The following is a 27,337-nucleotide window of genomic DNA, read 5'->3' on the forward strand; positions in this document are numbered from 1 at the left end:
TTTCTTAGGCCATGCCCCGTAATTTTTGGAGTTTGCAGATTTTTTTTTTTTCAGATCTTTCCTCTAGAATGATATTTGCATGGAAGCAGACCAAGTAGGGCTGGAGGCTCTGGCTTGTGCATAGAAATCTGCGGCACATTTTGCAGTGAGTTGCTTCTTTAGCACACCAAGTCACACAGAGCATACTTTCTCTGCCTAACAAGAACAAAACATGAGAATGAACATTTCCAAGATTACTATAGAATTGCTCTCCTTTCTCATTCTTGGGTCTGACTAGACTCCTCTCTGATCCTTGACTTCCAGAGGGCAGCATTATCCAGAACAGCCTTTTATCATCAATGACCAGCCAAGATATTCTGCCCTTTCTCTCAGTGGACCTCACTTTAGCCATGTATGCCTCTTCATATCTCAAGGTTTAAGTAATGAGATCTATCCAAAACTCAACTTCAAAGCCACCTGAAGGCTTCAGTTGAAAGTGTCTGCCTGTGTCCTAAGTAGGACAGATTGTTGGCAGCACATTACACCTCTGCTTTGGTATTGTATTAACTCACACTTAATCTCCAGGGGAGATTCAAGGTGCTGTTCTGTATGCATGAAGTCCTATCCACTTACCTCAGAGAGTATCTCTCTTCCTCCATGACCCATTATGCCATTTATATTCAGCAGAAATACTTCAGCTGTCAGACCCAAAGACAAAGCTCATAAGAAGCAGCACTAGTGGATGTTCTACGCAGTGGGCCCTTGCTTCTGGAATTCACACCTTCCAGAAATGTTTGATTCAAAAACTGGCCATATTTATGGTGATGCAAAGCCACACCTCTTTATCCAGCTGTTGTAATAACTGCAGGGTTCGTAGTCTGACTACTGACTAGGTTTCCCTTCAAGGTTCATTTGCTACAGGCATTTGTGTACTTTTGTGCACTCTTTACTGTGTACTATGAGATCTAAATCTTGCGATGTGTACCCAGAAGTGACAGTGAGGAGCACTTCATAAATATTGACAGTGATGATCATGATGATAACACTACACAGAAAAACATACAGAAAACAGTTTGATAAACAAGCTTTGGAATCCCAAAGGGTGCTGAGGTAGGAGATTATAACTAGGTGCCACTATGGATTGAGTGCCCTCTTCCATGCTTGAAGAACAGAAGACATTAAGCACAGGAAGATGAAATATTAAAACCTAGAGAAACAGGCACACAGAGATATTAAAGAGAGAACACATGGAGGAGTGATAACAAGGAAAGCAAAGTGCCGTATGAGCTGCCAGCCAACATCTAGTTTGAAGCCACGTGGGCATTACTGGAGGAAGTGATGGCATTCACTCACTGCTAGGGTGTCTCTTCCTGGGAGCTCTGGGGAAATCAGCTGCTCCCCAGTCCAGGGCCCCCCCTCTGGCAGTCTCTACACTCATCATCTTCTCTCATGCTAAGCCCCACTCCATGAACCACAGCATCCTCTTCAGTCCTTCAGCCAGGTCACTACATGGTTCCCCTGCCCGGGGTGGGTGTGGGTGTGTGAAAGTCTTTCCAGAACAAGTCATCCCAGGCAGTCCACTGTCCTTTGCCTGATCTATACCACATCTCCAGTGGCTGGTAGAGATCCCTGGGCCCACCCTCTACTCTGGATTCCAGTTCAGGGGCCCTCCAATCAGCAGCAAAGGCATGCACTAGCCTACCTTGGTGCTTTAACCTTGATCCTTTCCTACCTTTCTGGCTCTTCCCACTTCTCTGGGTTTGCCAGCCCAAACTCCTCCTCTCAGGGAGGGACTGTGGGCTACCTATCTCTAGCCCCAAACACCTCCCTTCTCCCAACAAAAGACTGTTTCTTCTGTAGCCCCCATTCTGCTCTCAGCTCCTGGACTTTATACTGGCCCCTCCTGTACCTGTCCAGCTGAACCTTGTGTCTAATTAATCCCTGATCACTGGCTCCTCCTCCTGGCTTCCTGCAGCCTAGGGAATTAATTGGCCCATCTTCCACCTTAACCCCTTCATGTCTTGTGTGGGGTAGACACCCTATCACTGAGGAGATATGGTTGCAATATCCAGAGAAATACTTCTACTCAGCTTGAGGAAATCTGAGTAGGTCTCACAACTGCTACAGTAAACTTAGTGTAGAATCATAGAATATCAGGGTTGGAAGGGACCTCAGGAGGTCATCTAGTCCAACCCCCTGCTCAAAGCAGGACCAATCTCCAACTAAATCACCCCAGCCTGGGCTTTGTCAAGCCTGACCTTAAAAACTTCTAAGGAAGGACATTCCACCACCTCCCTAGGTAACGCATTCCAGTGTTTCATCACCCTCCTAGTGAAAAAGTTTTTCCTAAGATCCAACCTAAACCTCCCCCACTGCAACTAGAGACCATTACTCCTTGTTCTGTCATCTGCTACCACTGAGAAGAAGTCTAGATCCATCCTCTTTGGAACCCCCTTTCAGGTAACTGAAAGCAGCTATCAAATCCCCCCTCATTCTTCTCTTCCGCAGACTAAACAATCCCAGTTCCCTCAGCCTCTCCTCATAAGTCATGTGTTCCAGTCCCCTAATCATTTTTGTTGCCCTCTGCTAGACGTTTTCCAATTTTTCCACATCCTTCTTGTAGTGTGGGGCCCAAAACTGGACACAGTACTCCAGATGAGGCCTCACCAATGTTGAATAGAGGGGAATGATCATGTCCCTTGATCTGCTGGCAATGCCCCTACTTATACATCCCAAAATGCCATTGGCCTTCTTGGCAACCAACGGCACACTGTTGACTCATATCCAGCTTCTCGTCCACTATAACCCCTAGGTCCTTTTCTGCCAAACCTCTGGCTAGGCATTCGGTCCCTAGTCTGTAGCAGTGCATGGGATTCTTCCGTCCTAAGTGCAGGACTCTGCACTTGTCCTTGTTGAACCTCATCAGATTTCTTTTGGCCCAATCCTCTAATTTGTCTAGGGCCCTCTGTATCCTATCCCTACCCTCCAGCGTATCTACCGCTCCTCCCAGTTTAGTGTCACCTGCAAACTTGCTGAGGGTGCAATCCACACCATCCTCCAGATCATTAATGAAGATATTGAACAAAACCGGCCCGAGGACCGACCCTTGGGGCACTCCACTTGATACCAGCTGCCAACTAGACATGGAGCCATTGATCACTACCCGTTGAGCCCGACAATCTAGCCAACTTTCTATCCACCTTATAGTCCATTCATCCAGCCCATACTTCTTTAACTTGCTGGCAAGAATACTGTGGGAGACCGTGCCAAAAGCTTTGCTAAAGAGAGAGAAGATTTAGGCTTTGAATGGGACCAAACACATGGTGCCTTGGTGCCTTGATTATTATGGACAATTTCAATTTGTGTATTTGCTTTATCATCATCTCCTGGTATAGAACAGCTGGTCACAAATGTATTGGCAAGGTAAACAGAAACAGGCTTCTAATGCTTTGTGACTCAGACTAATCTCATCACCAGCAAAAATCTGTTGCCAACCTGATAAACATGAAATGTCTTGGAAGCATCTACATTTCAAAGCACATGTGCCTCAATGACTGTGTCAAGGTGCAGCAACAGGTTAGATGGGTCACAGTGATATAATTATTGGTGCATGTCAAATACAATGTAATACATACAGAAAGGAACATAGATCTTTACCAAATATTTTCCCCCTAAAGTTTGTGGGTGAATTTGGTATTTGTGAAAGTGAGTGAATAATAGCACTAGCTAGAGCAGTTTACAGTGGGGTGGGGCTGAGTAAGTGGCATACAGCTTATTATTATTATTACTCTGATTAATCACTACTTGTATGCAGGGGTGCTGGAACCATTTTTATAGTGGGGGTGCTGATGATGGATTTAGTGTTTGTTTTTACTACTTCAAGCCATGGGGGTGTGGCAGTACCCCCAGCACCACTGATTGTATAGCTCTAACAGCGTACTAGGTGCTTTACGAACAGGTATGACAAGATCCCTGCCATGAAGAGCTGATATCTAAACAGACAATGGACAAAAAAAGGGTGGGTGTGTGGAAGGGAACAAAGCAATGTGATTGGATTGGGAAGTTAAGAGCTAATTTGTTAGTGCCGCAATTTTTTTTTTACCAAAGTGTTGTTTAGTGTTTGATGTTCAATCTTCTGTTAATTAATTCATCTCCACCAGTAACAGAGGATATAGATAGGCCTTTTCTCTGATAGGCTTTATAGGCTGTGATGTACATAGCTGTTTCATTGAAAAGAGATGCCATTATAATTCTGTAATTTCCCTTTCATGGCGATGATATATATTTGTTCTTTCTTACATGTTTTCCTTACTATGTAGTAGAATGGCTAAGGGGTGAGCTGCCCCTCTGGTCTCTCCCAGGGATGTTCTTTCCAAGTGACAGGCCTTGACTTACTCTCTTTCCAGTGGAACATCATAGTTCACTCCACTTTAGACTGGACGAACATGTTACAAAACCCCCTATTCCCCTGTCCTGCCATGCTTACATTGCAGGCGGTGCCGTACACTCCCTTGCAGTCCCTCACGAGTGCACCCTCAGGTGACAGGTTTTGCTACCTTCACCTCTCTCTGGGTGGAATCCCAGGGCTCTGCCACGATTAGAGTTCCAGGCTAGCAGCCCCCCTGCTTCCACCATGTTACCACGAGAGGCCCAACTGCAATTCCTGCAAGACACTTATTACAAGACTCCCTGGCCTGAAGCACTCCCATGCAGCATGGGCTGCCACAGCTTTCCCAAAATGATTTTTGGCCTAATCTAGCCACAGATATGATTTGGCCCTCCAGCCAAGCCACTTTAGAGTTCTACCCTTTCCAGGGTAACAGAGTCATTTAGACAAAGGAAAACCAAACAAAGGATGCTTCAGCCAAGCTCAGCATCCAGCCCCCTTCCTTACAGGGGAGCCTCAGCTGCAACAGCCTGCTTCAACAGATACCTGAGCTCTAGCCAACCCATCCAGCTGGTCCTGTGCCCATGCTCCTACAAAGGACACTGACCAACCACAGTCCTCAGACGGCTCCTGGCTCTCACCCAGGCTTCTTTCACACAGGTAGGGCTAGGAGCAGTCTCTCTACTCTCCTTCCCAATCAGCCCTCCACTGCTGGCTTTTCCTCCTCTTAAGTCCAATACCCAGCACAGGTATAAGGAGGCAGGGCTGACTGGTCTCAGGCCTGCTGGCCCTTAAAGGGGAAGGCCACCTTGTTACAACACTCCCCTTTGGGTGCCTGTGACGAGACGCTGTTTAAAATGACTTAGACCAGCTCCTTCCAAACACACATACTGTTCATGTGCCCAACGGTACACAACCAGGAGGGGGGAAAGGATGAAACTCACAACAGGCCTGCACAGCCAGGGCTTGCTTGCAGCTCCTCAACCCTCAAAGCTTAAGCAAGCCCAGTTATTTCAGGCACATCCTCCAGAGCCTCTGCCTTAGTTCCACAGCCCTGCTGTATCCTTTGCCTCATCCAGTCTATCTGCGCAGGAAGCTGCTGACCATTTCTGCCTTTCTTCGTTTTCCTCTGAGCCAGAAGTTTTAACTGCTTCGTGTTCATTTGATCGTAGACTCTTGTCTGGGAAACACAGACCAGTCACCCTGCTGGTGACAGGCAGGTGGGGATTTTTCAATGACTAGCTCAGTCACTGTTTCTCTCCAGGGCCCCTGATATTCTCTCTGGAAATAGCTTCCGTCTGTCATTGGTTTGATTCCAGCTTACTCCCCACTAGCAGCCTCCTTTGATTTAACTCCATGAAAAATATCAAGAAGGTAAACTGAGGCATATATAATCATACAAAATAATATAGCTATTCTCCCTTGTTGTTTACTTTAGTATAAATGATCTAACTGAAAAGATATATATTTCACTCTCTGCGCATGGAAAAACAACACAGGCCTTTTGGAAGCAGTGCATGTTAAGGAGGGACCGTGAGAGGGAAGACGCAAGGAAGACCAGGGCAGTAAGTGGGTATATGCATACAGAGCTGTGTGAGGAAAAAGATCACAAAGAACTGAGTCAGTTTTACAGCTTGGCTAGTGAAAGGCATTCAACAAAAGGAGACGATGAGAGCAGAGGTATTAAAGGAGAGAGAGAGAGGCAACAGGACCTAGCAATAGAGTGGATGTCGGCAGAGCAGATATTGGCAAAGGAGAGAACATAACTGAAAATGACCCCAGAATTGTGAGCCTAAGAGATGGATCAGAGAGTTGAGCTGTCAGTGGAAACAGATGAGAGGTGTTGGGAAAGATTTAGGAGGAAAGGTAGGATGTTCAGTTTTGGAGAATGTGAATCTTAATTAGCAGTGGAACATCCAGGGGGAGAAATCTCAGACTGCTGGAAGTGCTAGACTGGACAGAGGGGTTGAAGCCTGGCTTTGAGAGGCACTGGGAGAAGATGACGTTGACTAAGGAGGGAGGTATAGCAGGAGAACAGGTTAGGATCAAGATGTAGTAAAGGAGGTTAATATATTGTAGACATGCATCAGGTTTTGCAAACCTGCCAATCTCTTGAGTCTGATCAAATTGCACATCACAAACTATATCAATAAACAGGTTTCAGAGTAGCAGCCGTGTTATTCTGTATCCACAAAAAGAAAAGGAGTATTTGTGGCACCTTAGAGACTAATACATTTGTTTGAGCATAAGCTTTCATGAGCTACAGCTCACTTCATCGGATGCATGTAGTGGAAAATACAGTAAGATGATTTTATATACACAGAGAACATGAAACAATGGGTGTTACCATGCACACTATAACGAGAGTGGTCAGTTAAGGTGAGCTATTACCAGCAGGAGAGAAAAAAAAAAAACCTTTTGTAGTGATAATCAAGATGGGCCATTTCCAGCAGTTGACAAGAACGTGTGAGGAACAGTAGGGGAGAAAAATAAACATGGGGAAATAGTTTTACTTTGTGTAATGACACATCACTACAAAAGGTTTTTTGGGGGGGTTTTTGTGTTGGTTTTTTTGTATTTTTTTTCTCTCCTGCTGGTAATAGTTCACCTTAACTGATCACTCTCGTTATAGTGTGCATGGTAACACCCATTGTTTCATGTTCTCTGTGTATATAAAATCATCCTACTGTATTTTCCACTGTATGCATCCGATGAAGTGAGCTGTAGCCCACGAAAGCTTATGCTCAAATAAATTTGTTAGTCTCTAAGGTGCCACAAGTACTCCTGTTCTTATATCAATAAAGAACTCTTTATTTCAGATACTTATGTGGTACTGGCACCATAGCATCTGATCGCCTCACCGTCTTTAATATATTGATCTTCCCAGTGCCCCGTGAGGTAGGGAAATGCTATCATCCCCATTTTACAGATGGAGAACTGAGGCAGAGAGGTCACACAGGAAGTCTATGGCCAAGCAGGGAATTGAACCAAAGTATCCCAAATTCCCGGCTGGACTATCTTTCCTTTCTAATCTCATTCACAACAAGCCCTCATTTGATGAGATGGCTGTGCAATTGAAGCATATACTCCAAAACATCTTCAAATTACACTAGGCAGATTTTCAGCAGGAGAACTTCTATTGAAAATAGAAGTGAAAGTACCAATCCGTACCAGATAAACAATGTCCCATAACACCCATCTGCATCAGCCCTACTGAGCTGAATTTCATAGCCGATTTCACCCTCCAACCATTGAGAACTGCTTCCACGGGTTAGAACCTGTACATTTGCATCAGAGAGGCTGGTTTCTCTTTTAGAAGACTTAAACGGTATATGTGGGATCTCCATACTATCAGGTTATCTGCTCAATTCAAAGTCTATCAAGGAGAGTGATCTTAGCTATTTTCTCTGACTGTGGATCCAGATATACTACTGCTGTCAAGCCAAAGACAAACTTCACCTGTCCCTTTTGAGATCCATCATGCATATCAGATGGCAGGATAACATTACACACTGTGTAGTGACAAAACATTGAAAATTAGAGCTCAGACCAGCTCTGCTGAGCAGAACTTATCAATTGGATAGGCTATACATACTCCCCAGCTGTGCTGACTACAGCAAGGTCTAACTGGGCAAGCATTCATTTTGTAGAGAAGGAAATGATTTCCTCTAAGGACACACTAGCACAACTTGAGTCTGTGTGGTCCAGACCCAGACAACTATAAGACACTTGAAGCAGACTGACCCACTAGACTTTCAGTGCTTCAGCATGAAATGGTCACATCTGTAATTCAACTCTATTAGCAGAAAAATGGTGTTCTGTGCAAGGACAATTAACAACAACTGCATCGTAACAATGAAATGAACATAATGGTATTTGTACAGACAAATTACAAGAATCCCTGTGTCCTCAGATTGCACTACACAAACAAGACCAGATCCCCCAGAAATGTAATGTCTCCCAAGCAGTTTCCTTCAAGATCAATAAATAACCAATATTTTTTCCTTTCATTAGTCCCCAGAATAATTATTTATTCTGACTTCCACATATTTATTACTGATTATCAAAAGAAGACCTTTAATATTTTTATATTTGAAGCTGAATAGAGGGGGTGAGAACTATGAGAATTATGGTAAACAAACATTTCAGCATTTTTGGAAGGCATTATGGTCTAATAACAAGTCAGGACTCCAGGGTTCTGCTACTGATTTGCATGTGACCTTCAGGCTTTGTCTCCACAAACACTTAGTTTGTGGCAAGCAGGATGTAAATCTAACCTGCTACACGCCATTTGGACCCTGTTGATCTGTAGAAAAATGTCCAGAGTACTCCTTAAACTACTCCCATTTCAAAGTGGGTTAGATCAGAGACACTTAGTGCAAGGCTGGCTGGTGTGGGGGTAGACTTACCCCCCAGCTTGCCACAAACTAAGCGTTTGTGCAGACACGCACCCAGAGAAGTCACTTACCTTTTGCATATCTCAGTTTACCAATCTGTAAATTCAGCAATAATACTCACCTAACAGCTGTGTTGGCAGGATTAATGTTTGTAAAGCACTTTTGAGATCCTTGAATGAAAAGTATTATATGAGTTGAATGTGTTGTTTACTAATTAGGAATACTTTTGTTTTGGAGCAGATCATGTCATTGGAGCACATCATACCCCAGTCTCAGAATTCACTCACTCACCCCCCAGTGACCACGGGGGATATGATATTCTAAATGAGAACTTGCTGTATAACTAGTGATTATGTTGTTAGAACCTATGAATGGTGGCATTTTGTTGTTCGACTACATGAATGATGCCTATGACCAGATGAAATGTAAGGTGTCGAGAGAAGGAAAGATCTTCTGTGGCGTGTTGATGGAATGTGGGCAGCAGTGGTAGCATGTCAAATAGTGATGAATGATGTTATGCGCTGAAAGCTTGGACCAGATGTTTGTACGGAACATGAGAGTCTATCCTGAATGACCGAACAATTTTTGAGAGTGGGCAAGGAGATACTCCCTTCTATTGTTGAACTACATCCCTCTTCCTGAACTTCTAAGATTTTCTGTTAGAAAAAAAAAAGTTGTTTTGTTTGTAGCAATGATGGCCCGGATCCACTACTGCACTAATCCATTTTGACACTGGTGTAACTCCATTGATATTAATGGGTCTACCTCCTTGTAAAACTGGAATAACACAGTAGCAAAATCAAGTCCTGTATGTCTGATTTAGGTGTAAGGTCCAGTATGTGTATGTCACCGGCTGAAATAATTGCTATCACAATTGCTACCAATCACAAAAAGGATCAAATTTCACCCATTGGCACCAGTGCACCCACTGAAGTCAATTTCAGATGTTCAGAAATGTTACAAGAATCTGCAGGTCACGGAACGGTAGCATCTAACTCTTTCACATACAGAGAACATTTACATAAAACAGATAACATCACAAGCTGGGAAATGAATACCATCATTTATAGGAATTTATGGGGGAGGGGAGAGAGAAATCAGCAATGGAAGCAGGACCTTGCCACTAACTAACATCAGTAGCCAGAGAACAATTAAAGCTGTCTCCAAACCCTGTCTCTAGACCACCGCCCAAGCAACAAGGACACTTCCATCAGTGCAGCTTTCTCTGCCTCCCTCTTTGTTAGTGACATACACACAGAATACATGTCAATAGTAGCTTTTTTGTACAGTTCTCTATTTACAAAATCTGTGTGGGGACTCTATAGCGTAACAGCCTTTCTTGTATTAGATGAAATAGGATGTGGAAAAGGCATGGGAGGAAGGTATAAGTGATTGACAGGTCTCCGCCATACTGCTGGTGGTGGAATGTGGAGGCCAGAGGCAATTCATCATGAAATTCAACTAGTTTATGTGGCTCTACAGTGAAAAACCCCTATACGGTAAAGTGGAGAATTTGTCATGAAATATGATCAGTGGTGGTAGACCTACCGCAGCAAACCACATACGCTACAGAAACATGCACAACAGACACTGTAGGCTTCCTCAGCGTGATGACTGCCTCCTAAAATGGGTGTTGGTATAGTTTTCAGCATTTTTTGGTCTAACAAAGTTAAAATCAGCATAATTAACAATGAAATCAATTAATATAATCTTTATGCAGCTTTACATTGGCTGTTAGGGACAATTAAGTCCATCCTGATAAGACAGCACATTCCTCTCCTGAGCCCATTCTTTATCTCCATGTATTACAGTAAGCTGTCTTTTCAGTGATCATTTGATGAGGAATGATGTTTTTCTGAGCCCTTTTTAAGATAGACAAAAATGAATTGGCCCTACACTGCTGATTTCCATCAAGCAATTTATCTAAAGATTGTAATGTAGTCATACATAAAAGTTATGGCAGTTCCACTGCTGCTTAAACTATGTAGCAATTATCTTAAGTTTATTTGTGTATTGGTTTCAACATGATATGATGCCAATCATCATGCTACATTTAAAGGTGTGTCAGCATTTCCATTGTCAGACCCTATTTCAGGGGATTATATCTTGGCCATAAAAATTAATTCTGGATCACAGTATGTTTGGTTCTAATCTCAAATGGGAATATATGTTTTTAATAGACTTTGACATTAAACTGATGTGGAATAGTAAAGTTACATAAAAGCACAAAATTGAAATAGAAAAAGTTTTCTGGCTGGTTATATTATTACTAAAAACTATTAAACCATTTTGCATTTTAAAATGATGGCTTTTTTTTAATGTGAACTGTGCTTTTAGGTAGCTTTCTTTTTTGATTATTTGGGAGTGGGGAAAAGAATACATTACAATAGATGAGACTTTTGGGTCCAAAATGCAGTTTTCATGTATACCATGCTATTAACCTTTCTTACAAGAATTCCCATGTTTTCCAGTTTACTAACTGACACTGAATGATAATAAGTTATCTAGAAAATGGGAATTCAGGAACAGCAATTATACAGCCTCAACATGTTTTCAGTGTTAATGTGTATCTGAATATTTCAGCTAAAATAAGTAAATGTGCATTGATATTGCCTCCAGTCCTGCATTCAGATCCACTCACACAGAACCTATGCTTACGTAGCACCCCAGTTAATTCAATGGGGCAGCACACAGGAGCTAGTGGAGTGCAGGACTGGGGTTTAAGACTCTGCTACTCTTACTCACACTTTGCTCAACCTAATCTAGGATTACACCTATTGAAATCAATAGGAGTACTTGCAGAGTAAAGTACTACTTACTCAACATAAGGGTAGCAGAATTTGGCTATTAGTCATTAGGACATATTGTCTTGGAATAATTCACACATCTAACAAACTGTACAGTAAAATGTATATATTAAAATATGGTCGAGACTTGGGTTAAATCTGTGATCATCACAGGCTCTTGTAGTAATCCACATTACTATGAGCAGAGCTCAGTTTCAAGTGGCCATGGCATGTGTTAACGGTGATGGTCATCTCAATAGCCCCATTCATTTTTATTACTTTAGGAGGGACTATTGTGAATAGGGTTTAAAGCAGGGGGCTGGGAATTGGAACTTTGGGTATTTTATCAGCTCTGCCATTCTTTGCGCAAACCACTGACAGTGGAGCTAAATTCTCCCCAGCCCTTATAGGGCACCTCAAAGGTGAAGCAGTAGGCAGAGCCCTGGCTCCACCCCTCTCTCACATCAGCTGGAAGACCTAGCCAGGGGAGCATACTGAACTGCTTCATGGGGTATAGCAGTATTCACTCCCTCACCATGCCAAGAGAGCTTCTTTTGGGCTGAACAGGTACAACCTAACCCTGAATTTCTCTGTGTCTCACTACACCCATCTCTTAAATGGGGTTAATACTTGCCTAGTAGGGTGTTCTGAGAATAAATTAATATTTGTAATGCACTTGTAGAATCTGAGATGCAAGTGCAAAATGTCATTGTTACTGCTGAGCCTACAATCTACCAAATTACATGTAATATGACCATGAATATGTATATTTAACTGGGTGACACTGTATCTTTTAAAATGCCTACATACATGTGCACCTGGTAAATATCATATAGCTGGTTTGGTCTCCCAGGTGACTAAAACACATTTTATAACCTTCATGAAAATTCCTTGCTTTCTTCCTCTTCATTTTAAATTATCAGAAGGAAAAAAAAAGAAATTACACAGACAACTATTATCCAATTAAAAGAGCCCGACTGATGCTCTTAACACAGACATTACTTTTGTTGTTGTTGTTTGGAAACCATAGAAAAGAAATAGCAGCTATACAATTTCAAAGTGCTGTCATTAGAGATATTTCAGCTGTTCATCCTACTCCTGTGGCTTTGGCTTTCACATCATGCATGCACTAAACAAGAGTAAGCAAAGACTGGATGGCGTCTTATTCACACAATAAATTGGGTGAAAGTATATAATCAAAGGGGCACTCTTTCATGTTGCTTTAAAAATCCAATCAAGTTTGCTTATAATTCAGATATGTGAGCATTGAGGTGATCAAGACAATTTACTGGGTAATAATGTGACCATATAAAGAGACCAAATGGTGAAACTGGTCTGGTCAGTGGCTTGGCCGGTACCATTTAGGAACCTGAGTTTGAGCATGACCTCAGGCTGATACAGGCACTGGAAGCCTTTTGAAAGTGATGCTCTCATAAATTATGAGAATTGGATTCTTTTTGACATCCTACTTGCAGTTTGATACAGAGTCTCTTCTGAGACTCTTTGTTCGCCACGCGGTAGGGCTGACAATATGAGAAGAGGAAACTTTACAGCCCAGACTGAAGGGAGGGCGAAAAATCCTATGAACCTGATATGCTCCTCTACCTAACTTCTAGGGATGGTGTATACCCTCACACAGGAGGCTTGTTTTGTTTGACTGTAGTAGGGGGAAATCCCTATTTCTTTTCCTCAGTTCTGATGCTCCTTCCACTTATTGTGCCAATATTAAAGTTAAGCAAAAATAAAGTCAGTTGTGTGATCAGATTCTCAGTCAAGAATCTATATTGACATAATTTAAAACAGTGGTTCTCAACCAGGGGTACATGTACCCTTTGGGGTACACAGAGATATATTACTGGGGGTGCTCAACTCATCTAGATCAGTGTTTCTCAACCTGGGGTTTGCAGCTCCCAGGGGGGATCATAGATGGGTTTAGGGCGATTGCAAGTGTAGGGCTGGCATTAAGGGGTGGCAAGCAGGGCCACTGCCCGGGGCCATATGCCATAGGGAGCCCCGTGAAGCTAAGTTACATGCTTCAACACCGCTGCCTGGGGCTTGGGCTTCAGACATGGCTCACAAGTGAAAAACAGACTCAAGTATCACACTGAAATATAAGTACAATATTTATATTCCAATCTTTTATTTTATAATTATATGGTGAAAATGAGAAAGTAAGCAATTTTTCAGTAATAGTGTGCTGGGACACTCTTGGAATTTTATGTCTGATTTTGTAAGCAAGTAGTTGTTAAGTGAGGTGAAAACTTGGGGTACGCAAGACAAGTCAGATTCTTGAAAGGGGTACCGTAGTCTGGAAAAGTGAGGAACCACTGATGTCAAAGGTGTCATTAGAGAAGATTTGGACCAAAGGGGATCTGGGAGCCACGTCTGAATCGGAATTGTGTGGCTCAGGCACAGCACCAGTTGTAAGGCAAAGAAGCCAAAACTGATCAAATTCAAAGTATGGCGGACATGCCCACGCATTCCATGTAATACTTTCCTGTGAACTGTCCTGTTTCTATACTAGTATAAGTCTTCTTATGGTGATCTGTTCTGATGTTGATGTAAGCCAGGAGAGAATAAGGAACAAGGTCCATCTATGTATCTTTTGCTGAAACCTTAACCCATCTTGGTTAAAGGGGTATGGCAAATGTTTTCTAGTTCAGCACAGGACACAATGCAAAGGTAATAAACAATAGGGAGGAAGGGCAAAGGTTACAGGAATAAGATCACAGGGGAGCTCGACTGTCACTTGTTCTTAGCCAGGAGTGAGTTGTGTCATCAGATTCTCAGTCAAGGAGCTAACCCCTTGCATGAGCTGTATAAGTGCTACTGCTGCCCGAACTGGAGCCCCTGTGTCTATCAGCTGCTGCATCCAATGCACGTTAGCTGAATGCTTCTGCTAAAATATTAGCAGATTAATAGTTAACAATCTAACCATTTCTTTAACTTGTCATTATTCGGTGTCTAAATTAACACATCATTGAAATTAATAGGTGCAATTCACATTTCTCAGAGCTATTCTGCAGACTCATTAGTTTGCATTGGGTTCATAAGTGGAAGGCTGTTTTTGCAACTGTAAGGGCTAGAAATGTAAGGTCAGATTATTTGCTAGTGTAAATTGGTGCAGCTCCATTGACATCAACATGCCTCTAACTGTTTAATCTAAACTTTAATTCTGCCACACAGTTTTGCAGCAGTGGCTAGACTATGCAGAAAATCTTGGCTAAAGTGTTAGAATATATTGGACTCTGGTTATGCTTTGGAATCCAGATAAAATACTTAGGGCCCGTTGTCTTGCTTATGTTAAAGTTACTAGTAAAATCCTCATTGACTTCAGTGTGAGCAGAATCAGGCCCTTAAGGCACACTCCTACTACTGCCTTGAGAAGCCATGAATTTTGATATATAGTTTTTCATTATGAAAGCCGCTTTCTTCTTTGCAGTTGCACCCAGGTGAGTATCTGGCTCCAGGCCTTCATTTTAGGCTCTGTGACCTAGACATATAGTACTAACAGCAGTATGAATTTGACATCTGCAGGCAGTAACTTGCACATGAGAATCACACAGCTGCAGATAATTTCATAAAATGTTATCTCAGAGACTATCCGGTAGCTAGAGCTATATTGAAGGTTCCAAGACTTATGGGCCACAAACTTCAAGGAACTTTGGAAAGCTAAGCAATCAGGCAACAAAGATGCTATGTTGTACTTCAAACTCAGGAAATAAGAAAATGCCTTCAAAATGGTAGCTTAGAAATGTGGAAAATTACCCACAATCAGGAAAATGTAAAGCTTGTCTTTTCAGGATTATATTTGTTCCAGCTTAATGGACTGTACCTGGTATATATTAAAATGCTACTAAGAAGGCTATTGTAGTTAAGGAGAGGTCCACTGATTAATTATAAACACACATTTTTGAGGGGTATATAGCTTAGCCATTTAAAATCACATCAAGCTAAAGTTTGATATACAAGTGCTATGCCTGAATGAAATTCCGCCCCCCCCATCCCAAATTTAATGTAAACCTGTTTAGTTGGTTTTTATTACAGAAGAACTGTGAATAAAAAAAGAATTTATTTGGGGGCAGTTTAAATACTTTTAAAGAAGTAAATGAATGATTGCAAGCCATTTTCCCTTCATGCAGAGAAAGAGAAGGGCTCAAATCAATTTGATGAGTTACAGACAAGTTCACTCAGTTCAAAAAGCTATTTTTTATAGAGCATTCAGCAGCTAATTTTCATAACCCTTTCCAACATGGATTGCTGTCCCTAATGCATTGCACACATACTGTTCTCAGTTCTGCCCGTGTAGCTACCCGTTCAATTCTTGTTGCCTTGAATGTGATTAGCAAATGAATATCAAAAAAATGGATTTGGCCCAGTGTGAACACATTGCAGAATCCCAGAGAAGAAAATGTAGCTTTATAGTTTAAAATTTACACAAACACTGTGGTGTGAAACATCTGTTCAGACTGGGTTTAAGGAGAATGCATTCTGTGGACAGGATGAATATGGCTCAAAATTCCATCCAAATGTTGAAAATGTAATACATACAAAGGATTGGTTCCACCCCAGTCTGATGGACCAGAAAAATGTCAGTGAAGAAGTGTCTGTATGGGTAGTTGTAGGGGAACTGACATTTTTTTAAAGCAATACTGGTTTTTTTCTGATTTGATTTTTTTATATCAGGTGAAAAGTGCTATATAAGTATTATATTGCTGCTAAAATCAAGGGAAATTAAAATTAGAAAAATCATTTAAATAACACTAAAGGCATGATTCAAATACACAAAAGCAAGAAGTTCATATTTAATACTGCCTCTTCCTGCTTAACCCATCTCTTGTGTTAATGTATTGCACATTTGAAGATGGCAATGAATTGTGGATGGAATGAGCATCTTGAACGTCCCTACTCCCATTGATTTAGTTTAGATCAGACCTTTTATTCTTATCTACAAACTTTACATATATTATATAAATGAACTGTAGTAGATTTTGAGCGAAAGTGTTAGTTTATAGTTACTGGGTAGTTACAGGAAATTAAAATGTTATAAGAACAGGTCACATACATGAACTTACACTTATGTGTTACCTGTGTTATTACCAGCAGAAAAATAGTTAGCAACCAATTAGAATAGTTTTTAAAACAGCTAATTTCAGTTCTTTTAAAGACAATTTAAAATTTCTTTCATATGTTTGATGTAAAGTATTAGTATAGAATGAGTGAAATCCTGGCCCCACTGAAGTCAGTGGAGTTTTGCCATTGATTTCAATGGGGCCAATATTTCACCCATTATCTGTTTCTGTAATACAGTGTTTTGAAAAGATTTGAAGCCAATGGTTAATTCAGAAAGATTTAGGTATGTGTAAGTAGGGTTGCCAACTTTCTGACTGAACAAAACCAAAAACCCTTGCCCTGCCCATTCTCCAAGGCCCCACCCCGCTCACTCCATCCCCCCCCCCCCAACGCTCACACTCCCCCACCCTCACTCACGTTTTCATTTTCACCTAGGGAGGGCTGGGGAGGCTGGTTGAAAACTGGGCACCTGGCAACCCTAAATCAGAGAGCTGGGACAGTATAGGGTAGTGGGTTGTTTAAAATTCTTTAAGTATCTAAAGAAACCCAGCAAAAGAAGCAACTCTTAGTTTCTGAGCACAGGATTTGATCCATAACTGCCTGTTGTGACCATTGTCCACTCCCCTTATTATGTTTGTCTTCCTCACCTCTTGTGTCATGTCTGAAATTCAGACTGTAAACTGTCTCAGGCAGGGACGAAGTCTCATGTGAAGTGCCTTGCACACTTTGGCACGCTATAAAACAAATAAAAAATTATTCGAGTTTTAAAACTAACAGGATTGAACTGAAAGAATTTTAAATAGGAGTTGCAGATACTCATCACCTCTCAAGATCAGGCCCTGGGTCATTTGTGTTTTTATTACGCTCATTTAAACGTACAATTCCTATTTTAAGATTCCATTTGCATATCTTTGGTAGTTTTCCAATGTTACATCCCATGAAGCCAGTTTGGAAAATCCTTTGCACCCACAAAGCTACATGTTCAAAGTTCCCAGTATAAATACAATGCCGAGTCTAAAGAAAGTGTTTTTCAAATAATTTAAACCCTGATCCAGTAACCCATTTACTCAGATCAGCAGTCCCACTGAAGTAAGTGGGATTACTTGCATGACTGAGGTTTTAATTGCATATATATTTGGGCAGAATCAGGTCCTTAGAAAGAATGCAAAGCAAAATAACCACAAACATTATGTTAGCTGATATAATGAGATGTTTTAAAATATACATTTAAAAGGAACAATTATGTATACATCTCCATGTCAAAGTCCAAAGCAATTTTTTCAAGGGTGTTTAAAAAATGAGAGCAATAAGGTAAATGCTCCAACATTTTAATGATCATGCTGATTCTTCCAGTAAAACAAATGCTAACACCTCTTCATTTCATTTAAAAACTCTCTCAAAGTTATACACATACTGTATATGTACACATTATTCACATATATATAAAGCATTCTATAATGCTTCAGTAACTTTTTAGTCATATATTAAGTTCAAAGCCTTGACTGTACTATTTTTCTGCTGCACTGCAATATTTTTATAGTCCTTAAATGATATTTTGTGACAGAATTTTAAAAATGCCCCTAAGTAGTACATAAAAATAACTAATGTTTTGATTTCATATTTAAAATATGCATTTTATGCAGAAGATATATTTGATCACAGATTTCTTAAATTAAGAGACTATATGATGTGGTAATTTTCTTACCCTTCCTTTTAAAAAACGCAGAATTATCTCCCAAAACGTGTTCTGTACAATATTCTGTGAGTGTTGCCAATTAGGTGTTAATATTACTTTAATATTAGATATTTCAAAAATAAAATGTCAGATAAGTGTGAAGACTTTTGTTATTGATCAAATACATCGTCTGCATAAAAATGCATTTTCTGTAATGTGCTAATATAACTAAATATTGATCACACAATAATAACCTCATACTTCCAATTCCAAAAGGGACAAAAATAAGGATTTTTTAAACTACTGCTATAGCCTTCAAACATAGTGGTGAATATATATTTTATGCTTCTAGGTTCTACATATGCACATAGTTCTAGCCAATATCATATGCAAGCTAAAATACATATTTTGGAACCTAGCAATTTATAGCATTCAGTGTAAAGCAAGCAGTATTGTAAGACTGTGCCTACAGCTTACTCATTCATTAGCTCCTGTTTCCTATGGCTCAAAATAATAGCATATAAACCCATTTGTTTTTATTTAAAACTCTATCCTCTGTTGCGAAAATACTAATTGCTTACACAATTGCTCAAATCACTCCTAAACACAACTTTATGTGGAGTTTGCTTAATAAGGACAAAGGCCTTGGTTACCTGTCTGTGTAGAATATGTATCTTAAAACTTTTTTTTTCTTTGTTTGCCTACAAATATTTCCACAAAACAGCTATGTTTAGCTGCACTTCTGGTTTAGTTTTACAGCACGTATTCAACACACGTTCAGCATGTATTCAGCACAAAGACAAAACAGGCTTATACAGTATCTTGCTCTGCTTGGCCTCCAGCCTTGCCACCTGAAAGCCAACTATCCTTTTCATCTGAAACAAAACGAAACTTTTAAAAAATGTCCTGTCCATGAATCAGTATAAAATTCCCTCTCTTTGGGGCAGCTCTGCCAGCACTCTGGGGAGTGTCTACATGTGACGGGAACACGTTTACTTCCTTTCTGGCAACATTCAGGTAAATCGTAGTGCAGCCAAAAAAGGGAAGGAAATCCTGAGAGCGATGGCACGACACCCGGGCACTGCCTGCTCATTTACTTCCTGTTTGCTTCAATCCCGCTCAGCAGAGTAATGTTGACTCCTAAATCAACCAATATACAACAGATTGTTTCCCCCCTTCTCCAGGGCAGCCGGGCATTTGCAATCTGCACTCAGAGGGCCTCCCCGAGGCGATTTAGGTGACCCCTGAACGCCCAGGTCCCTTCGGAGGTGCTCCGCAGACCTTTCCCCACGTGGCCCGGGGCAGGGGTTGCTGGAGCCATGGCACAGGGCTCGGGTGGGTGGGACACGTTGTTTGCGGGTTTCCGAAGGGTCCTTTCTGAGCGACGTGGGGCCGGAGCCAGAACTGATGCTGCGGGGCCACTCGGAGGCCTGGGGGCAGCCGCAGCGGGCTGGGTTCAGGCAGCCTTAGGCCTGCGGCGCAGCCCGGCCCCAGTCCCACGCACCCCGCAGCTCCGCCCAGCCTCGGGGGCCTTAAGCCTCGGCAGGTCTGGGAGAACCTGGCCCTCAAGCCCCAGCCGCTGCGGCCCTACGCCTGCTGGCAGCACCGCCCGCGCGGCCGCTCCCTGGGCCGGGGCGTGGGGAGGTTGTGGCTCGCGTGGCACCTCCCGCCTGCAGCGTTTGGGAGAGGGGCAGTGGGTGGATTTCGCTGAACGGCTGGGTTATTTCCGTGACCCCCCAGTCCGCTCTTACAAACACCAGCCGAGCCACCCCTGCCCCTAGTGCGTGGCGGGGCATTGCCTAGAGGGCATCAAATGCAAGCAAAAGAGTCAACTTACTTGGGTCCACACGCTCTGGCCCCTGGTGGCATTTACGCTGCAATGTTAGGACAGCAAGCGGAAAGCACAGCGCCTAAGGCTGATGCCTCCCCCCATCAGAAACAGGGCTCGGGGACATCTCGTCCCCTCCGGGCTGCAGGACGGAAAGTCGCAGGAGAAAGGCACGGACAATGCAGCCAAAGGAGCCAGCCCCTTCTCTCCCTTCCCCGTGAGAAAGTCTGGGGCAGCTCAACTCCGCAGCATTGTTTTCTTCACTCCATTTTTTTTATTTGTAAGAAAACGCCAAAAATGTGAATATAATTTCTACAGTGGGGGGGTGAACATTCCTACTGAGCTGTAGGGTTATTCCTGTTAGGTCCCCCATTCCCTCCCTAGGTACGGCAGAGGGATTCCTAGTCTCACAGCGCTCCCTAGTGGACAACAGCCGCACCCATGACTCGCTTCCCTCCTCCCGTCCCCTATTACAGCCTTCAATATAACCCCCTCCCCACCCCTTCCCCCCAAAAAAAGAAGTATCGACAACCTAGAGGACACAAATGACCTTAGAACGCCCCTGTCCATAATCTGCATATTCATTCCTCTCTACCTTCCCTCCAATAAAAAGAAAGGATCTCCATAAACTCAATCCCCAGGACCCAGTTCCAGTGCAATTTTTTTGTCCTGGATCCTCTTTTAAACCCACTCCACACTGCTTCTCTGGGTATTACATGCTAATTTAATTTTACTATGGACGATATTTTCAGCATTTGCTGAGGACAGTAAATTTTGTAGTTTATGTTATTTCACTTTTTATGACTTTTTAACACTTAATAAAATTTTATTAGAGCACTTTTGTGTTTACAAGGCCACAAAACTCTTGGCAGGTTGTCAGAAGTCCTTTTTATTATGATCCTACTGATATACTGCGAGTAATGAAATAATCATGTCCAGAAATGTATCAAAGGCCAGAGGGATTATCCAGTTTAATAGCTCTACAGATGCGCTGTGAAGGATATGGACATGCAACCCGTCGACAGGCTGAAAAGCTTGGTGGAAGGAGGAGGCAGACTGGTTAATTCCTTTACCATTTCAAGCTAGTTCTGTTGCTATCCTAAAGGCTAGATGCTTGGTCATGTGACTGCTGGCTGTTTCAATAAAAATGAATTTATTCTGTTGCAATATGCTATTTTCTTTTTATTCTTCTTAGGTGTGCATTTAATGCTGAAGTGCTTGCAACCTTCAGTAAAACACCATTTATTGAAAAATAGACTTTTATAGCACCATTTGGCAGCTACCAGTGACTTTTGATCTGCTCCAGCAGCAAAAGGAGAGAGACTATATTGGTGAGATCAAATACAGAACAAGGTGTATTGCAGTATTCTCTGAAGCAATTGGTTTTTGTTTTTGAAAGGGTACAGTTACTGGGGAACTCTGATTGTGTATATGCCTGAGTTCCACAATGGTCTGTTTTTCTGCAGTGCTCTCTGTGCTATAGCCTGAGATACTGCAGCTGTTTTTAAGGTCATTTCCTTTTATTTTAAATAATTGTTCATTTAACATATGTCGTTAAACTCATTCTTGCGTCAAAAGGAGGCGATTATACTTCCTGACCCTGAAAGCAAGGTGGGTGGTTTTGTTTTATAATTAAATTTGCTGTGTTCAATTTCATATTTTTCTTTCTCTGCTGTTTCCTAAAGAGCATGCCAAAAAAGATAAAAGAGACCGATGATACAAGATACACTTTTTAAATGCCAGCGTTGTCTCGCTAACACACACAGTTCTAAAGTTTTAGCTTCAGAGGGACACCAGCAAGGTGCTGTCCATCATTTTAAAAATAATTGTTTTATTCACTGTGGTTTAAAATAGCCCCTTGAAACCTAGAACTAAAATATATTTCCATATTCAAATGTACAGTGCTTGTTTTGCCTCTAACACATACACTTGTGTGATACTGCAAGGGTGCCCATGATTCTGCCAAAAGGGATGTTTTAAAAGAAAAATGCAGTAGTTAATTTGGGTTTAAAGCATATTGTAAGAATTTACATGTACTCTGCAAAAGACATAAGGAGTGGGAAATTGATCAAACTGTTTATCTTCCAAATCAGCACAATCTTAAGAACAAAGGACTTTCCTGCCCCAGTAACAGTGGGACACATTCTGATACCTTTGTTCATATTGAGTGGCACCTAACTCCTGGGGCAGTGCCTTTGAAATCAATGGGGCTTCTGAAGGAGTTATGGTACTACTCAGTGTTAGGAAGAGCATCAGAATCTGGCCCAGTGTAAGTAAAGCAAATCCTTTAATACAGATTTGCTTGAAGACGGACGTTCAGTTATCCCAGAACAATATCATCAACTGTAAATCATATGTTTACAGGTCCAAGGTCAAATTAAACGTTTTAAACCTTTAATAACCATCAAATTGGAAATCTGTAGAATGAAATGATGTGCAGAAAGGCATGATGGACTGGAAATAGTTAATCTTGGAAGAGAAGAGTTTTCACTCATTGAGAGAGAGAGAGACTCGTTGAGTGTAAATATGAAAACTAGCTACAAATTATTTAACCAATGAAGCATCTAACTAATTTAACACTTCCCTAGTGCCTTGGATTTTCTTCTGAAACCCCCAGAGAGGACTGAGGAAGCAATTGTGGGGTCCCACTGCCAGAGAGAGTGAAGAAATGGAGGGTAAGCGATATAGTGACTGTGTGGCTGGATTGGTGCTCAGGTGAGGGTAAAATGGGTGAGCAGAACTTCGAAGTGCTGATTTCATTGCTATAGCTGGAAAGGGGTAACTTCAGCAGAAAAACTCCCAGACAGCAGCATGACGGTTGAACCTCCAGAAAGCTTTGTACTCTGCTAGGACAAATACCAGTCTAATGAATGGTCTCTCACCACCACTATCAGTGTCAATGCTGGTAAAGTCAGTTCAGCAAGATATTCTGCACATGAATCCCCCATTGATGTCAGTGGTCGTGTCCTGCACTGAGTGAATGGAGAACGTGCTGCAGGAGACATCTGCAGTGTAGGTCTGAGACAATATTTGTTGCTTTACGTTTTGCAAGCTGATAGCCTGGTGTATATTCTTGGCCACTATATGTGAATATATTTCCACATTTTTGACTCTACAGTTGTTGTTTTTTTAATAGAGCAGGAAATCCTGGTCCCACTGAACTCAGGATAAAACTGCAAACTCTACGCCCATAGTACATCATGGGGACAATTGGCATTATGGTGGTCATAGAGTGATACATATTAATAACCATAATGGGCCAATTTTTGGTCCCACAGAAGACGTGGAGAGGTTTGCCATTGACTTGCAATTATTAGTTACAATTGTTAATATGCATTTCTTTAACATTATCAAGGTGTCATAATATCAACCGACATTATTCTGTACTGTATTATGCTATGGACTGATGTAATGGACTAAATAATAATTGAGTGTGTGTGTATACATATATATATATATATATATATATATATATATATGCATACACACACGTTACACCATGTCTGCTTCTTTTTTAAACAACTGCAAAAACCATAAGCAAAGAAAATCAATCCACAAACCTCTAATTAAAGAAGATAACACAGTTTACAAGAATTGCTTGGGATTTAGCCACAAAACTCCTATTGATTGAAATGTGAATTGTGTGGCTAACTCACAACTGGCTCTTTGAAAATGCAGAATGTGGGAATGATGATAAACCCACAACACCAAGTACATAGATATGCTGGAGACAGATACACTAGGGCAAAAATTCATGCAAATGATGATAATATGCACTAAAAATGTTATAACAAGGTAGTGGAAGTTCTAGCTGTGTAATTTAATGTGCATATGCCACTGAACATTGTGCTAGCTGCATGCCAGTTGCTAAAGAACCCATACAGGGTGTATCATATAAAGGTTTTCCTGAGAGGAAAGTGAGATAAGAAAAACTGGGTGGAAAACTAGCTATCAACTGTTTAATCAGTGGAGCATCTATCTAACATAATACTTCCCTAGTTCCTTGGATTTTCTTCTGTGCCCCCAGTTTGGAGGGGAGGGTGGAAGCAAACCTCAGGCTCATCTGATGGGTGGACCTAGTTTGAAGACTCAGTTATCCCTCTGAGATAGCTGACAGCAGCTCAGGCTATGGGTTTGAACGCAGAGGGCAGAAAGGGAGAGCATCTCTAATTCTCAAAAGAGGAGTTGGGATTTATCTCTGTGCTTAGGCACATGGTTATCAATTATAATTGGACATAGCTTGAGTTGAGTATTTCTGTATATACTTAAGACAAGTGGTCGTTCTCAGATCAGTTTCTCTCGTTAATTACTTCAAGCCTGGTCCCATGTTTCTTTCCTATATTTGTACTATATATAGCCCATTACTTGTTTTCAACAAAAAGGTATTGTCCATGTACGGTCTGTTTCTTGCTACCTTGTGGAGGCTACTCTTTTTATGGTAACAGTAGTAGCAGATAAAGGGATAAAGTAGTAGATAAAGTAGTGGATACAGAATCTAATAAGCCCACCTTGGAAGCACACTACTCAGTATCATTAGAGGGGTCCAGAGAGGCAATCCTTTGCTCCAGAAAATGAAAACAATTACTGCAAAATAAGGGTAATTTGAGAACTTTATTCTACCTTATATTGAGAAGTTCTACCAAATTGTATTGTTCAGACAGCTGATCAGGTAGGAATTCGGGACTGCCATAATACTTTATTCCCACACACACACACTAACCCCCATGCTCACAGAGTCCTGTGTGAAAAGTCAATGCACATGCCTAATAAATACAGATGAAGGGCAATATCAGAACTGCTGTGAAGTCCTTTCATTTATGACAGCTCCTGGGAGAACAAAGGAACAGTATCAGTGCAGGAACTCGCTGTATTATTAAGGCAAAGTGTCCATTGGCTGAAGAGAAAGCGATCACAAAGGGACAATGCTATTTAAGGTAATTAACATAACCTCCATTACCATAATATGTAAGCACCTCCCAATCTTTAACACACAAGCCCTGTGAGACAGATAAGTCCTATTACTCTCATTTTCAGAGGGAAAACTGGGGCATTGAGTGCCAGATTCCATTGAAATCAATGGCACTTAGGCACTGAGTGGCTTTTGAAAATCCCACTAGGAGTCTCTCCGCTTCTTTAGATACCTAAATACTTATAATAATCTGGCCCAGACAGACTAAGTGACTTGTCTAAGTATGCAGTGTAGTTGTAGCCATGTCGGCCCCAGGATATTAGAGAGACAAGGTGGGACTTGTCAAAGGTCACATGAGAAGTATATGGTGGATTAGGAAATTGAACCCAGATCCCAGGCTAGTCCCCTAACCACTAGACCATCCCTTCTCCCGATGTGATGCAAGGGGTGCCATCTTCTATAGCAAGCTATCATTACCAGTGTTGCCAAATTTAGCAATTTTGTCACTAGATTTAGCAACTTGTTGATTTCCCTAATGCGGAAATAAGTGTCAAAGCGACCAATGACAAATCTAGCAAGTAGCAACTTTCGCTGCCAATTACAGTGATATTCAGAGAAAGAAATTGCCAATTTGCATAGTCACAAAATCATTCACAAGCAGCTCAATAGTGCTAATAAAATCCATTCCATGTTCTTCTTACTAGATTCTGCTGCACACCAAGTCAACGTCATTACGTCTCACTTGGCATGTCCTCGGAAGGAAGTGCAGTCCGGGGTTTCTTGGGCTGAAAGTCTGTGAATGAGGAGAAGTGTTTGACTAGAGCTTCTGGTGGCAGAATAAATGCTTAGCACATAACTGGGGCTCAGCTTAGATTCTTTGGTGGCAGGGAGGAAGGAGGTGAAAAGCCAGATATAGGGGGAAGGGGAGGCTGGACAAGAGGAAGATACAACTGCCCCTAGGGGGAAAAGTTTTGATCTTCTGCTTAGTAAAAACCGTTAGTGACCAGGGCAGGTGCTACTCCCTGGGCGAGGGTAATGCAGGAAAAACCATTTGTCAACAGATCTTTGAGCCTTTGGCCACTGAAACGTTAACTGATCAAAATCCCTCTCCAAGGAGTGGGAAGCTGGCTTGTCTAGCTGGACGATTCCTTGGGACTTTGCTGAACCTGCCCCCATGATTAACTTCTGCCCTCACCTTGCCGAGGCAAGAGGACACTCCTGGGGAGGGCCCAGATTCCTTTAGTCCCTGTGAGCTGTCCCAGGCAGAGCGAACCTGCCTCCCCCGGAGCAGATGTTGCCGTGAGAAAAGGCTCCTGTGGAACTTGTTCCACGCTGCCCAAGAGGGGCAGTTTGGTCTCTCCAGACATAGAAAAGGTTATTCTTTGTGCCAATCAAATCCCACCTCATGGTCCGCCCTAAATCCTAGAGCTCAGGTCCCAGCCAGCAAAATCCCCAAACTGTGCCTGGGATCACTAGGGGCTTTGCTGTAATCACTGGCTCTGAATTCTCTGAACTTCAATTCTTTCCATCGGCCTGCAAATGCATTCTGTCTGCCTGGGGTTTAGTCTCCCCCTGATTCTGAGCTCTCGCTTTCACTAACCTATCAGCTCAAGATAACAGAGGGTAGGTGTAATGAGGCTGGTTCTGGTGGGACCCAACTGAGAGTGCCAATTCAGGACAAATTGCTTCAAACAGGGCAGTTACAGCCCAAGGCTGGGGTTTCTGTGCGCACCAAGACAAACCAAGCCAGCCAAACAGAGAAGACTTTGGTTTTACTCCACTGGCTAACCACAGGTCACACAAGCAATTCCCTTAGACATTCCAGTTTCCCAGTATCACCACCAGTGCCGCTCGTTATGGGGACAAATGGTTATGAAAACCAATACCCCAGTAAAAGAAAAAAGGTTCTCTCAATCCCAAAGGACCAAGCCCCAGACCCAGGTCAATATACAAATCAGATCATACCCACAAATCACGCTGTTGCCAATCCTTTAGAATCTAAAATTTAAAGGTTTATTCATAAAAGGAAAGAAATATAAATGAGAGTTAGAATTGGTTAAATGGAATCAATTACATACAGTCATGGCAAAGTTCTTGGTTCAGGCTTGCAGCAGTGATAGAATAAACTGCATGTTCAAATCAAGTCTCTGGAGTACATCCACAGCTGGGATGGGTCTTTCAGTCCTTGGTTCAAAGCTTCAGTGTAGCCAAGTTCCTCCAGAGGTATGAAGCAGGATTGAAGACCAGATGGAGGAGCTGCAGCAGCTTTTTATATTCTCTTGCCATGTGGTCTTTCTTTCTTT

At 41.9% G+C, this 27,337-nt stretch overlaps 1 long non-coding RNA gene across 3 annotated transcripts in view; it reads right to left on the bottom strand.

The window, feature by feature from the left end:
- LOC141996011 (uncharacterized) overlaps window positions 1-27,337 on the bottom strand; it is a 467,623-nt gene that overhangs the window by 74,116 nt on the left and 366,170 nt on the right. For 2 of the 3 annotated variants that reach the window (XR_012641461.1, XR_012641460.1), the window contains exons 1-2: window positions 20,135-20,375; window positions 17,270-17,356 (exon numbers count right to left, since the gene is read on the bottom strand). The exons of the other annotated variant lie outside the window; for it this stretch is intronic. This is a non-coding gene — a long non-coding RNA (uncharacterized LOC141996011). Of the gene's footprint in view, window positions 1-17,269; window positions 17,357-20,134; window positions 20,376-27,337 lie in introns of those variants that run through there. 3 annotated transcript variants of the gene reach the window in all.

The sequence above is a fragment of the Natator depressus genome, chromosome 11 (assembly GCF_965152275.1).
Source record: "Natator depressus isolate rNatDep1 chromosome 11, rNatDep2.hap1, whole genome shotgun sequence".
Classification (NCBI taxonomy): domain Eukaryota; kingdom Metazoa; phylum Chordata; order Testudines; family Cheloniidae; genus Natator; species Natator depressus.